This window comes from Pan troglodytes, chromosome X, assembly GCF_028858775.2.
Source record: "Pan troglodytes isolate AG18354 chromosome X, NHGRI_mPanTro3-v2.0_pri, whole genome shotgun sequence".
Taxonomy (NCBI): Eukaryota; Metazoa; Chordata; class Mammalia; order Primates; family Hominidae; genus Pan; species Pan troglodytes.
The window spans coordinates 83,968,428-83,983,765 of record NC_072421.2 but is presented as its reverse complement, the minus strand read 5'-3'; the positions used below and the strand labels follow the sequence as shown (position 1 = coordinate 83,983,765).

The 15,338-nt window shown below is 39.3% G+C and overlaps 1 protein-coding gene and 1 pseudogene across 6 annotated transcripts in view; both read right to left on the bottom strand.

The window, feature by feature from the left end:
* DACH2 (dachshund family transcription factor 2) overlaps positions 1-15,338 on the bottom strand; it is a 676,921-nt gene that overhangs the window by 510,300 nt on the left and 151,283 nt on the right. The window lies entirely within an intron of this gene.
* Positions 8,261-14,053, bottom strand: LOC134809362 (gem-associated protein 8-like; annotated as a pseudogene).

Here is a 15,338-nt window from a genome sequence, read left to right as displayed (position 1 = left end):
GTATAATAATCATATCATGGTGATTAGGTTATTTCAGTGTTATGATAACATTTCAAGATTCTCTCTTCCAGCTACTTTGAAATATATAGTACATTATTATTAACTGTAGTCACCCTACTGCACAATATAACACCAGAAATTATTCCTCTTATCTAGCAGTATCTTTGTACCAGTTGAACAAATTCTCTCCATTCCCACTCCTCTCCTGCTTCACCAGTCTCTAGTAATCACTATTCTACTCTGTACTTCTAGGAGTTCTCTGAGAGGGACAGAACTAATAGGAGAGTTTATTGAGTATTAACTTACACAATCACAAGGTCCCACAATAGGCTGTCTGCAAGCTGAGGAGCAAGGAGAGCCAGTCCAAGTCCCAAAACTGAAGAAATTGGAGTCCAATATTCAAGAGCGGGGAGCATCCAGCAAGGGAGAAAATGTAGGCTGGGAGGCTAGGCCAGTCATGCCTTTCACATTTTTCTGCCCGCTTTATATTCACTGGCAGATGATTAGATTCTGCACACCAGATTAAGGGTAGATCTGCCTTCCCCAGCCTACTGACTCAAATATTAATCACTTTTGGGCAACACCCACACAGACACACCCAGAATTAATACTCTACATTCCTCAATCCAATCAAGTTGACACTCAGTATTAACCATCATAAGTCCACCCTTGTCAACTTGACCCCATAGACATGTCCTGAGATCATACATAATCTTCAAATAAAGAAAATAGTGAGGTCATAATTACACTTAACATAATACAACTATCCTTCATACAACTAAAATGGCACCAATTCCCAACCCAAATACTATTACATAAAGTTAACAATACTTAAATGCTGATATGGAGTCAATAAATCTTATGTTACATGAAAAAGGAAAAAAAATCAAAATATTTTCTTTTTTTTTTTTTTTTTTTTTTTTTTTTTTGAGACGGAGTCTCGCTCTGTCGCCCAGGCTGGAGTGCAGTGGCGTGATCTCGGCTCACTGCAAGCTCCGCCTCCCGGGTTCACGCCATTCTCCTGCCTCAGCCTCCCGAGTAGCTGGGACTACAGGCGCCCGCTACCACGCCCGGCTAATTTTTTGTATTTTTAGTAGAGACGGGGTTTCACCGTGTTAGCCAGGATGGTCTCGATCTCCTGACCTCGTGATCCACCCGCCTCGGCCTCCCAAAGTGCTGGGATTACAGGCGTGAGCCACCGCGCCCGGCCAAAATATTTTCTTAGTACAAGTGTATACATGCACAAACATGTTTTTAACAAAAGAAGGAGGAAATACTCATGACACAGTCCTCGTTTCTGCAGCCAGTACATAATTGTAGCTGGTAATGGTGACTACGTTCTTCTACTACCCATTCCATATTCCTGTTGCCTTCAGCAAGCACCTCAGCAGGTCGTGGTTTTTTTCCTGGTGGGGTGACCTAAACCTTCATTCCTGAAGGGTCTGGATCATTTGTAATCCTGCCTGGATTGAGCTGTCGTAGTTTCCCATTGACCTTAATCACAGGGCATGGTAATACTAAAAGACGCCCTAATGGATCTCCTGTATTCCATGCATACTCTTCCTTACCTCTATTGTAGAGTAGTAGACTGATTTTATCTTGATAGTCTGCATCAATCACCCCAGCCAACACTGTAACTCCCTTCTTAACCTGTTAACTTAAAGGTAGGAAGAGCCCAAAGTGTCCAGGTGCCGAGCTTAACTTTCAGTTCAATGGAATTGTTGTTGTGTCTCCTGGTGGCAACGTTCCTCCCTTTGGAACTAAGACCTCTAGATCAGCAGAACGTAATGTTGCAGGAACAGGAAGCAAAAATTTTGCTAGTGGCTCACTAGCGGTGATGGTGAGTGGTGCCACTTCCACTTCCACCCCTTGATTCCTGGACCCATGAATCCTGGCTACGAGAGAAACAGTACCATATATTGGACTGTGATTCAGAGCATACATGGCCTTCTGGAGAACTTTGCCCCAGCCTGGCAGAGCATTGTCACCTAGTTGGTGTTGTAATTGTGACTTCAAAAGACCATTCCACCGTTCTATGAATCCAGCTGCTTCAGGATGATGGGGAACATGGTAAGACCAGTGAATTCCATAAGCCTGAGCTCACTGCTGCACTTCTTTAGCCATAGAGTGCCTTCGTCAGAGGCAATGCTGTGTGGAATACCGTGATGGTGGATAAGGCATTCTGTGAGTCCATGGATGGTAATCTTGGCAGAAGCATTGCATGCAGGATAGGAAAACCCATATCTGGAGTAAGTGTCTATTCCTGTGAGGACAAACCTTTGTTCTTTCCATGATGGAAGAGGTCCAATATAATTAACCTGCCACCAGGTAGCTGGCTGATTACCCAAAGGAATGGTGCTATATCAAGGGCTTGGTGTTGATCTCTGCTGCTGGAAAACTGAGCATTCAGCAGTGGCCATAGCAAGGTCAGCCCTGGTGAGTGGAAGTTCATGTTGCTGAGCCCATGCATAACCTCCATCCCTGCCACCATGGCCTCTTTGTTCATTGGCTCATTGGGCAATGACAGCGGTGGCTGGAGAAAGAGGCTGAGTGGTGTCCAGAGAATGGGTCATCCTATCCACTTGATTATTAAACTCCTTCTCCACTGAGGTCACCTGTTGGTGAGCACTCACATGGGATACAAATATCTTCACAGTTTTTGACCACTCAGAGAGGTCCATACACAAACCCCTTTCCTAAATTTCTTTGTCACCAATTTTCCAATCATACTTTTTGCAAGTCCCTGACCATCCAGCCAAACCATTGGCTACACCTCATGAATCAGTATATAATCGCACATCTGGCCATTTCTCCTTCCATGCAAAGTGCACAACCAGGTGCACTGCTCAAAGTTCTGCCCACTGGGAAGACTTCCCTTCACCACAGTCCTTCAGGGATGTCCTAGAAATGGGCTGTTGTGCTGCAGCTGTCCACTTTTGGGTGGTGCCTGCATATCGTGCAGAACTATCTGAACCAGGCCCTAGTCTTCTCTTCCTCAGTCAAGTGATCATAGGGAACTCCACATGAGGCCATTGGTGCAGGCTGGGGGAGAGAAGGCAGGGTGGCTGGAGTGAAAAGACCATGGGCATTTAAGCTACTTCCTCATGTAATTTACTTGTGCCTCCAGGACTGCTCAAGCGTGCCCAATCATGTATATACAACTTTCATTTGATGATGGAATGGTGCTGTGCATGACCCACTTTATGGCTAGATGGGTCAGAAAGCACCCAGTTCATGATAGGCAGTACAGGTTGCATAGTGACTTGATGACCCATAGTCAAACGTTCAGTTTCCACCAAAGCCCAGTAACAGTTCAAGAGCTGTCTCTTAAAAGGAGAGTAGTTATCTGCAGAAGATGACAGGTTCTTGCTCCAAAATCTTAGAGGCCTTTGCTGTGATTCCCCTATGGGAGCCTGCCAAGGACTCCAAACAGCATCCCTATCTGACACTGAAACCTCAAGCACCATTGGATCTGCTAGGTCATATGTGCCAAGTGGCAGACAGCTTGCACAGCAGCCTGGACCTGTTGCAGAGCCTTCTTCTGTTCTGGACCCCACCCAAAATTGGCAGCCTTTGGGGGTCACTGGGTAAATGGGCTGGAGTAACACACCCAAATGAGGAATGCATTGCCTCCAAAATCCAAATAAGCCTACTAGGCATTGTGCCTCTTTCTTGGTTGTAGGAGGGTCAAATACAGCAATTTATTCTCTACTTTAGAATATCTCAACAGGCCCCAAACCACAGAACCCCTAGAAATTTTACTGAGGTAGACTATCCCTCAATTTTAGTCAGATTTATTTCCCATCCTCTGGCATGCAAATGTCTCCAATGTGTTTACTACTTCTTGCTCACTGGATCCAATCAGCATAATGTCATCAATGTAATGGACCAGTGTGATATCTTCTGGAAGCAAAAAGGGACTAAGGGCTCTCCAAAAAGATTATGACAGAAAGATGGAGAGTAGAGATATCCCTGCAGTAGGACAGTAAAGGTATATTGCTGTCCTTGCCAGCTGAAGGCAAATTGCTTCTGGTGGGGCTTATAAACAGGAATGGAGAAAAAGGCATTTGTGCAGTCAATGGTTGCATACCAGGTACCAGGTGATGTGTCATTTTGCTCAAGCAATCAAACCACATCTGGTACAGTAGCTGCAATTGGAGTCACCACTTGGTTAAGATTACAGTAATCCACTGTCATTCTCCAAGATCCATCTGTCTTCTGCACAGGCCAAATGGGAGAATTTAACAGGGATGTAGTGGGAATCACCACCTCTGTGTCTTTCAAGTCCTTAATGGTGGCACTAATCTCTGCAATCCCTCCAGGGATGTGATATTGTTTTTAATTTACAATTTTCTAGGTAGAGGCAGCTCTAATGGCTTCCATTTGGCCTTTCCCACCATAATTAGTCCTCACCCTACCAGTCAGGGAGCCAATGTGGGGGTTCTGCCAGCTGTTAAGTATGTCTATGCCAATTATGCATTCTGGCACTGGGTGAATGACCACAGGATGAGTCCAGTGACTCATTGGACCCACTGTAAGTCAGACCTGAGCTAAAACTCCATTAATTACCTGACCTCCATAAGCCCCTACTTTAACTGAAGGACCACATTGACATTATGAGTTGCCTGGAATCAACATCAGCTCAGAGCCAGTATCCACTAGTCCCCAAACGTCTGATCATTTCCCTTTCCCCAGTGCACAGTTACCCTGGTAAAAGGCCAGTGGTCTCCTTGGGGAAAGATGGGCGAAAGATTCACTACATAAATTGTTGGTAATGTAGTGTGGTCCTTCCTCAAGGGGACCCGGCCTCCCCTTCATTCAAGAGGTTCTGGTTCTGTAAACTGGCTCAAGTCTGGAAATTGATTAAGGGGCGATGATTCTCTGTTTTTATAATTCAAGTTAGTATTTTGTCCATTCGACCTACAAGTTTTCTGTTTGTATAATTTAAGTGGGAATGCAGTAAGCTTCCCATCAATTTCACTTCTAGGAATACTGTGATTAATTAGCCAATGCCAGAGCTCTACACGATTGCTGCTTTGCCTCTTTTGTCCATTATGGTAGCTATGCCCACCTTGCCTTTGACAGTTGAGTGCTGCCACTTGGCCTCTGCCACCTAAGGATCCAATTATTCCCATTGTATTTAAATTTTGTAGCTGAGTAATTGTGGTTCCCACCTTTAGGGAACCTAATATGCAGAAAAGGACAACTATAAGGCTCTTCAAAGATGCAAGTACTGCTCTCGTAAATCTATTTCACAAGGCATGGGTCAAGGGTATATCTTCTGGACCCTCCCAGGTGCGATGAGTAGGTCTAAAGTGACGAATACAATCTACGATCCCAATCTTCCTAAGCCTTTGGATCCCTTCCTCTACATTAAACCAAGGGAGATCAGGCATTTCCAGCTCTCTCACAGTGGGCCATCTTTTAATCCATATTTCAGCTAACCAAGTAAGTAAACTATTAAAACCTTTTTTTAACTCCCTGAGCTGCAAAATTAAGTGCAGAGTCCCTACTTAGTCGGCCCAAATCAATAAATTCTGCCTGATCCAATTCTATGTTGCTTCCACCATTATCCCATGCCCTTTGTATCCATTCCCATTCCTGTTCTCCAGATTGCTGTTTATGTAATTTGGAGAACTCAGACAGTTGTTTTCAAGTGTAGCACACCTCCTCAGGGGTCACACTTTCAACCTCACCTCTAGGGGCCCACCATGACTTTAGTATAGTGATAGGTCTAGAAGCAAACAGAGGTGTTGGGGGTGGCTTCTGAGGAGAATCAACATTATCCTGCCTGGCAACTGCCTCACTGGAGGCCATCACTGTTACCTCAGGCAGTGCAGGGTTTATCTCCTCAGACAAAGGTGGAAAGGCTGATGGCAGCATGGGTCAGGGAGGGGATGTTGCCACTACTGGAGATGGGAAAGCTGTTCCTTCTGGCAAAAAAGTTTCATCAGAATTTACAAACACAGTGTCCCCAGCTTCATCAGGGTCTTCTCACACATCCCCATTCCAAGTTGCAGGGCCCCATTATTTTCCAATAAATGCCCTCACTTTAACAGTAGACACCTGGCAAGGAAGTCCATGCATCTTTCATTGCAGGTCAGCCACTTTCATGATAAGAACTTGTGTCTATTTTTCTACATTGTCAGCTCTTTCTCAATAGGAGATATGACTCTCACTCAGGGCAATCTTGGCAGATTTGAGGCTCAGTATCGACTTCTGAAGCCAGGAGACAAAATCCCTGAGTTCATCATTTTCTTTCATCATTTTTTCCACTGAACTTCGGAGCAACCAACCAGATTCATTATGTTCCTTGGTTCTCCATATATGGCCAATGATATTATGTATAGTCACTAAACTCCTTGCCTTTCATGAGCAGTGAATCAGGAGTGTCAAATGCATTTATTTTGTGTAACTCTCTAAATAGTTCATGCCAAGGAATATCGGTGTTCTCCATGCTATTAAAAGTAGAGTCCTTAGCATTTTTGGGTCTACTCATATTAAGCAGCCAACTTCAGAAACCCCAAAACCAAGGAAAAAACTTCATCATTTATATTATGTTCCTCTAGAATCACCCCACTTCTGGTACCAAAATCTTTATTAGTCAAGGTTCTCTGGGAGGGACAGAACTAATAGGACATATATATGAGTTTATTGAGTATTAACTTACATAATCACAAGGTCCCACAATAGGCTGTCTGCAAGCTGAGGAGCAAGGAGAGCCAGTCCAAGTTGCAAAATTGAAGAACTTGGAGTCCGATGTTTGAGACAAGGAAGCATCCAGCACAGGAGACACATGTAGGCTAGGAGGCTAGGGTTGTCTTGCCTTTTCATGTTTTTCTGCCTGCTTTGTATTTCCTGGAAGCTGATTAGATTTTGCCCACCAGATTAAGGCTGGATTTGCCTTCCCCAGCCCACTGACTCAAATGTTAATCTCTTTTGGGCAACACCCACACAGACACACCCAGGATTAATACTCTGTATCCCTCAATCCAATCAAGTTGACACTCAGTATTAACCATCACAGACATCAACTTATTTAGGTTTCACATATGAGTAAGATGATGTGATATTTGTCCTTTGGTGCCTGGCTCATTTTACCTAACATAACGTCCTCCAGGTTTATCCATGTTGCTGCAAATAACAGGATTTCATTCATTTTTGTAGCTGAGTAACATTCCATTGTTTATAAATACTACATTTTCTTTAGCTATTCATCTTTTGATGGACATTTAGGTTGATTTCATATCTTGGCTAATACAAATAGTGCTGGAATAGAGACGGGAGTATAGGTATCTCTTTGGCAAATTAATTTCAATTTCTTTGGATATATATTCAGCAGTAGGATTGTTAAATTATATGTAGTTCTAATTTTCATTTTTTGAGAAACCTCCATTTTATTTCCCATATGACTATACTAATTTACATTCCCACCAACAATGTATAAAAGTTATCTTTTAACCGTATCATTGCCAGCATTTGTTAGTTTTTTTGTCTTTTTGACGATAGCCATTCTAACTGGTGTGAGATGACATCTCATTGTAGTTTTGATTTGCATTTCCCTGACGTTGAGTGATGTTGAAAATGTTGTCATATACCTGCTGGTTATGTGTCATTTGTATATCTTCTTTTGAGAAATATCTATTCAGGTCTTTTGCCTATTTTTAAGTCAGATTATTTAGGGTGTTTTTTTTTTCTGCTATCGAGTTGTTTGATTTTGTTATATATATTCCTGATATCGACCCCTTGTCAGACGCATTGTTTATAAATATTCTCTCCCATTCTATATGTTGTCTCTTCACTCTGTTAATTATTTCCTTTGCTATGCAGAAGCATTTTAGTTTGATGAAATCCCACTTGTCTATTTTTGCTTTTGTAGTCTATAATTTGGGGTCTTACCCAAAAAATCCTTGCCCTGAACAATATCATGAAGCATTTCTCCTGTGCTTGTTCTTTTAGTAGTTCTATAGTTTCGAGCCTTACATTTGAGTCTTTAATCCATTTTGAGTTTATTTTTTTTCTAGGCAAGAACTTTAATGAATTGAACTGTTATTGACAACATCAAAAAACAGTGTAATATATACAAAATTATCATTTTATATCAGGAGAAAATTTCACATGTTGTCAACAGTACACATATGGCTGACCGCTAAGGGGCTGGCATAGTACATACACCCATGACAGGCCAACTGGGACATTGGTGAACATGCTGTGCCTCACTACAAATTCCCCTTTCCATGAGAATTGTACAGAAGGAGAGATATAGAGCGTGTACCCCCCAAAAAGGGTGAGGCTGGTGACTCTGTCAGAAAGCACTCTCAGGGGTCCCTGTGCCCAGTGCTCAGAACTTCAGGGTGATGACCAGCCAATACTTCGGCTGCTTTTCTGTCACAGTGCTTGTCAAAGCTCAGCTGCACTTCAGCCTCCATGGCCTCGATCTTGGTGGCACTCTCCCAAACAAATGTTTTATTCTCAGTCTGTTGCTGCTCACTGGGCCTCTTAGTCCGGGGCTCCACTGACCAGTAGATGTTGTAGTACAGGTCGTGGTCAGCGTTCATGTAGTCATCCAGGTATTTGGCATCCAGCTGCTGCTGCCACCATTGGTCTTCTCTGTGCCTCTGGGTCTCTGCAAAGTACTGGCAGAGGTCCTGGGTGACTTCCATATTGCTTAGGTCGCATTCTACCACCCCATCTGACTTTGTCTCCATCTCCTCCTCTTTAGGCTAAGCTTGGTCTTCTCTTGCGGATGCCTGGATCCTACTGCTGTCATGTGGATGCTGCCCAGACCTTCTGAAATCTGTAGAACGGAGGTAGGAGTCCTGCCAGGCCATGTGATGGTCAGAGAAGGACATAGGATATCCAGCCTGGTTATCGTAAGCTCTTCAGGGAAGAACTGCAGGAGGAAATGACCATGGAAGACTGAAATAGGATTCCACAGCCTTCCTACAGGCATTCTGGTGGCTTTGCATCCAAGCCATGACATGATGATAATGTTGCCAATAACGTAAATACACCTGATGAGAGAATCAAAACTCAGTAGCTCTCAAAGTTGATTCCTTTACTGCCATCACTGATTATGAAAGTCCAAATGGGCTCCAAAATTCATGAGTACACAGCTTGCAGCTTCTGAGCAGTGGGCAAGCAGAGGCCCATTTTTCACTGGAGAGACAGAGGAGTAGTCAGGGGAAGGCTGTTGCCAGCGCAACTCCGAGGTGATTTTTGTGTAGGGTAAGAGAGAAGGGTCTAGTTCCATTCTTCTACATGTGGATATCCAGTTTTCCTAGCACCATTTATTGAAGCAGCTGTTCTTTCCCCCATTGTGTGTTCTTGGCACAAAAATCAGTTGGCTGTAAATGCATGGATTTATCCGGGCTCTTTATTTTGTTTCAGTAGTTTATCAGTCTGTTTTTATGTCAATGGCATGCTGTTTTGGTTACTATAACTATAGTATATTTTGAAGTCAGGTAGTGTGATACCTCCAGCTTTGTTCTACTCAAGATTGTTTTGACTATTCTGAGTCTTTTGTGGTTCCATACGAATTTTCAGATTGTGTTTTTTATTTCTGTGAAGAATGTCATTGCTAGGGATTGCACTGAATCTGTAGATCGCTTTGAATTGTATTTATTATTTTTAATAGATGAAATTCTTGCAAGATTCACTCTATAAGTCATGTTATGGGTACAGAAAGATATATATATATATATAGTATGTTCACATAATTATACATATGTGCTTATATATCATTACAGGTAGATTGCTTTTGTTAAATGAATGAATGAAATATTGATGAGATTTGCAGAAACATAAAATCCCAAGGTAGAAAGAAATATTAAAAGTCATCTGGTGTATCCCACTTCCCAACTGATACTTGAGTCCTCTCTTCAGTACCCCACTAACTGGTCATCCATCCTCTGATTGAACATTTCCACTTGATGGTAAATGCACCATTTGTTTAAATAAGTCTATTCTGTCTTTGGACAGCTCAGACTAATATGTTTTATTTCACATTTGGACCCATATTGCTTTTTGTTTAACCTCACCCTCTATAGCCAATATAACAAATGGAAACGGAAAGCTCTGTGGTCAAAAAGTGAACGCAAAAAGAATGTCTGCTTTCAGAGTTCTCATAAAACCAGATTACAGACCCATGAACGTGTCCATTTTTAAGAGTGAGGAAACTTGGGACCACAGAGTAACCTTGTGCAAGACCATAAGGACTACTTAGTAGCAGTAAAGCTAAAATTCAAGTCTCCTGATTCCTGGTGCAGTGCTCTTTATGTATGTTTTCCTCCAATATCCTTAGTGGTTTAAGAACATGGACTATGGGGCCACAATGTCTGCGTTTGAATCCCACCTCCACAACATAATAGATGTATAATTTGAGGCAAGCTACTTACCTGCTCTGTGCTTCAGTTTCTCATCTGCAATATGAAGATAATAATAGTACCTCTTCATACATTTTGGGAATATTGTTTGTGTTAGCATTGCTATCTTCTTAATAAGTGCTGAGAACATAGTAAAATTTACTCAATACATATTGGTTATTATTATCATTTATCATCTTTTCAAACTTGCAAAACACTGCACAGCCATATTACCAATGAATTCCTAAGAATCTTTAGGCTCCCCTAAAACATATTTGACTCTGGAGCATTCCTTCTTTCCCTTGAGGAAAAAACAATGTAAGCTTCCTAATTATTATATATAAAATATATGTGCTATATATAGATATATAAACAATACATAATCTAAAAGCTATTGTATACTACTTTCAAACTTCTCTCAAAGAAATCAGTCCTTTTAACAGTTTATTAAATCTATGGTCCTGGCAGAGACTTGGGTAAACTTTCTGACTTGGGTACCAAAGAGCAAACCTTTTCTTCCCAGCACACCCAGAAGTTTCTAAGTGCACTCAGGAGAAGATATAAATAAAGAATTGCAAGCAAATATAAAAAGAACGGGCAAATCACCATTTTAAAAGGTCATCTGTTACCCCATGGAAATGTTTGAAAAGGCATACAATTAATTCTCTATAATTCAGGTCAATGAAAACAGTAGCCAACTAATCATTTTTTCCACAAGTTCTCTTTATAAATAAATGTCAACTATCAAGTGCCAACTCACGGCTAGAACACTACACGCATAAACCTATTATTAGCCAGCTCCTAGTTATATTAACTGGAAGATTTCAAGGCAGAAGGAAGTTAGATACTAAGGAGATGTACTTTCTATATTTATGCAAAGTTAGGAAGTCAAAGATTGCATCTACAGCTATTTAAAATGAAATAAAATAATAAAATAAAATAAAATATATATGTATAAAACCCTGTCCTTTTCCTTTCATTTTTTTCTGGATGCATTAAGTACAAGACATTTAAGCCAAAATTTTCTTCAGACAGAAGTCAAAACTTTCCCAGATAAAAAGGACATTAACTACACATTAACACTGGGTCAGGTGGTAATTGCAAATTCTCCTTATTTATTTTAAGGCTTTGTAAAACAGCAGAAGAGAAAGAGGTGGGAAGAATATAAGTAGAATCAAAGTATGGATACACTGGACTCCCATAAGTATAGACCATAGCATTTGAAAAATTTTAGAAATCCTTCTGTGTCTGTGCCATATTCAGGACAATTAACATACTGCAAATATACTGATAAGATAAAAATTCCAACCATGTAACAAAAACGCAGTTGACAACTTGTACATTATGCAATTATGACTGTCATTTTACTACTGTTATTAATTTATTAGTGTAATTACATTTTTTCAATGTCATAATGTGATAATAAAGGATTTGTCATTACTAAGTTAACCTCCAAACATCTCTGACCTCAGGGGAGGTAGTTGTACACTTTCAGTCCAAAATGAGCTGTCAGTTACCACAATGACATTTTGATGACTACATTACCTTGTAATTAAATGTCTCAACAAACTTCTGCTTTTGATTGACAGGTAGTTAAGACTATCATTGACCACAGGGCAGTTTTTTTATATTTCAAGAATAATCTTCCTTGAATTTCAAAAATAATTTTTTATCACTGAAGCAGAAGGGCAAGGCTTTAAAATTAAAATGTCTTCAGTAATATATTTATGAACCTGTATTTGGCACTGATAAAACAAAGAAAATTCTGCTACATTAGATGTATCTGTTGCACAATCCATTGTCTTGCTGGAAAACTTTGACTAATAAATTTTTATGATGTTCTTTATTAGTATTATAGAACATACAAACAATTCCATCACTTTTCTCTCCCATGCCAAATTTTTCCATGACTGATGTAAGAGAAAGCCCCAAATAATGGATTTTTGTATATGCTTTATAATCTTTATTCCTCTTACCATTCTTAAGTCCAATGTGTTACTTCAGTATTTGAAGGGCAATATAGGTCACAAATAACACAAACATTGTATTCTTTTTCCCTTCTTCCAGTTATCTTCCTTAATAAGTGAACAACTAAAGGAATCCACTTCATACTACATTGTTCACAATATGGCCAATGACCTTTGTACTGCTTCAGTTTGAAATAAAACTTTTCTTAGCTGGTGCTAAATATTTATTCCATTTTAATAATTTTTAAATCAAAGGAAGCTGAATGAGCACAGAAAATGGCAAAATACAATTTCCATGTGCAATACCCTGACTAATATAACTATAAATTGTATAGTCAAGTATTCAAGTATAAAGCCACTGAGCATTTAAATGAAGAGGACCCACCTGAATTTTATTTTTGCTTATTTTTATTGGGCTAAACATTTTTTTATTATTATACTTTAAGTTTTAGGGTACATGTGCACAATGTGCAGGTTTGTCACATATGTATACATGTACCATGTTGGTGTCCTGCACCCATTAACTCATCATTTACATTAGATATATCTCCTAATGCTATCCCTCCCCCCTCCCCCTCCCCCCACCCCACAACAGGCCCCGGTGTGTGATGTTCCCCTTCCTGTGTCCATGCATTCTCATTGTTCAATTCCCACCTATGAGTGAGAACATGCAGTGTTTGGTTTTTTGTCCTTGCGATAAATGAAGAACTGGAATACTAATAAAATAAACTTTTTAAAAACAAGTCTTTCTCATGATTAAAATAAAAGTAATACAAAATGAGAAAATCCATTAATAAAGTGAAATACCATTAAAACCCAACATTATCAGTATGAAATTAAATATACACATTTTTCTTAAGCACTATTATGCAATTTTCTTTCGCAAAGAAGTAAAGTTCAGTTCCTTCAAGGTTCTTCATTAAATATTCTATTTGAGATGCCTATATAATTAACGGCTAATGGGTACAAACATAGAGTTAGAATAAGTCCTAATGTTCTATACCAGGGTAGGGTGACTATAGTTAACAACAATGTATTGTATATTTCAAAACAACTGAAACAGAGGACTTGAAATGTTCCCAACACATAGAAATGCTAAACACTCAACATGTTGGATACCCGTCTAGTTGACCATTACACATTCTATGCATGTAACAAAAGTTATCATGTATCCCATAAATATGTACAAATATCATGTACCAATAAAAAATTTAAAAAATACAATGATAATCTCTAAAATAAGTTTTATGTTGTTACTGTCAGCCAACTGTGAATTTTATGGAAATATATACACCTTCTCAAAAAGCTGACAAATGGAGGCGGCCAAAGGGGGAGAAATGCCACAAATGGCCCTGATTTTAAGCCGAGCTCTATGTGGATGCATATTATTTGAAACTTTTTGCTTCTTCATTTGAATAAACACCGACATTTTTTTCAAGTTATGAAATAAACCTGAGACTTCTCAGAATATAAAACAAATTTTGGGTAGTAGTCACTCTCTTCCCCATTGTAGGTAAAACAAACCCAGCCTAAAGCAACCATAACAGCACCCCATTGTCCTGAGTATTCCTTAAGTAATCATATCTCAACACACATATCTTTATGAGATGCAAAAAGAAATTCAATAGCTAACATAGATCCAGCAAAGAAGTACTGAGCATCTACTTTGTGCTGAGCACTGTCAGAATCACTGCTAAGCTGAACATGATCTATTATACACATGTCACCGGATATAAGGAAGCTGAAGTAGAATGAAAACCCCCTCATTGGGGGCATGGAAAAGTAGAGAGAACTGCATCACAGTGTAACATAAGAGTCATAACAAAATTGTCTCTTATTTGTCATAAAAGGTTCATCCACAGTAGCTTAATTATAAAAGGCAACCAACATTACATATTCTCCTTCAAAAAAGATACTGTATATTCACAAATAACATTTGTGTACCTTATAAAAGTAAAGCTTGAAGCAACTAAAATATTTGGGTACAAATCAGAAATTGTTTTAAAAGAAAGATGTTGACAGAGTAAAAAGAAACTTTCTAAACTCAATATATCCCAGAATCTAAAGATACAAATTAAGAAATAATGCAAGTTGACTATAGACTGAACAAAGACAATACTTTGATTACATTTCCTCTTAGCCAATGAACAGGGTGGAGTGTCCTTATCATTCAACAGCACAGTTTCACAGTCACAACAAATTTTAAACTTCATTGTGGTTTTCTTCAAACTATTAAGAAAATTATGTAAATCTAGTAATATACAAAAGGTGCAGAAAAACAAAAAGAAATATGAATAAGCCAAGCAACTCACAGCTAAAATAATTTTTGCCATCATTTTACAAGTTGGACCTGAACTCTGAAACCTTTTTGTAAAAATAATTCAGAGATACCTGGAATGATTGATCTAATTAGGTACTTTTCAAAAGTATAAAGATCATCTTTACAATGACATTTTTAACAGAGAATTAAAGAATTGTGGATGAAAATGACTTAGTTTGGGGTTTATTGAAATAGTACTACTCCTTGTGGCTATATTGTCTTTAAACTAAAAACCTAAGTAAGCTCCATAAAATGCACTTTACCCAGTTTATTCTATTATAAAACTTCATAAATATGTCAACAAAACCACTTGGTCATTTATCTAAGAGGCCACAGTGAGATATCGTTAGAGCAAACAAGAGAAATAAGAGTGTTTCTTGTAAGCCTCTATTAACTACAATATTCATATTAGTCAGTTGTGCATAAAAATAGAGTTAAAAGAGGAAGCAAATAAAATATAACATGTTTTCTTAAATCAGAAATCAGCCTCCCACAAAAATCATAAGAAGGAAACAGAAACTGGAGGTAGACCAAGAGGGTCAAATCACTACTGAGAATTATGGAAATATATCATTTTGGATGACAGCCATTGTACCAGCCATCTCCATCTAATGATGCTGCAACACACTACTACATTCAAACATTTCTAGGGCTCTAAAGCAAAACCAATACAAACAATGCGCTCAG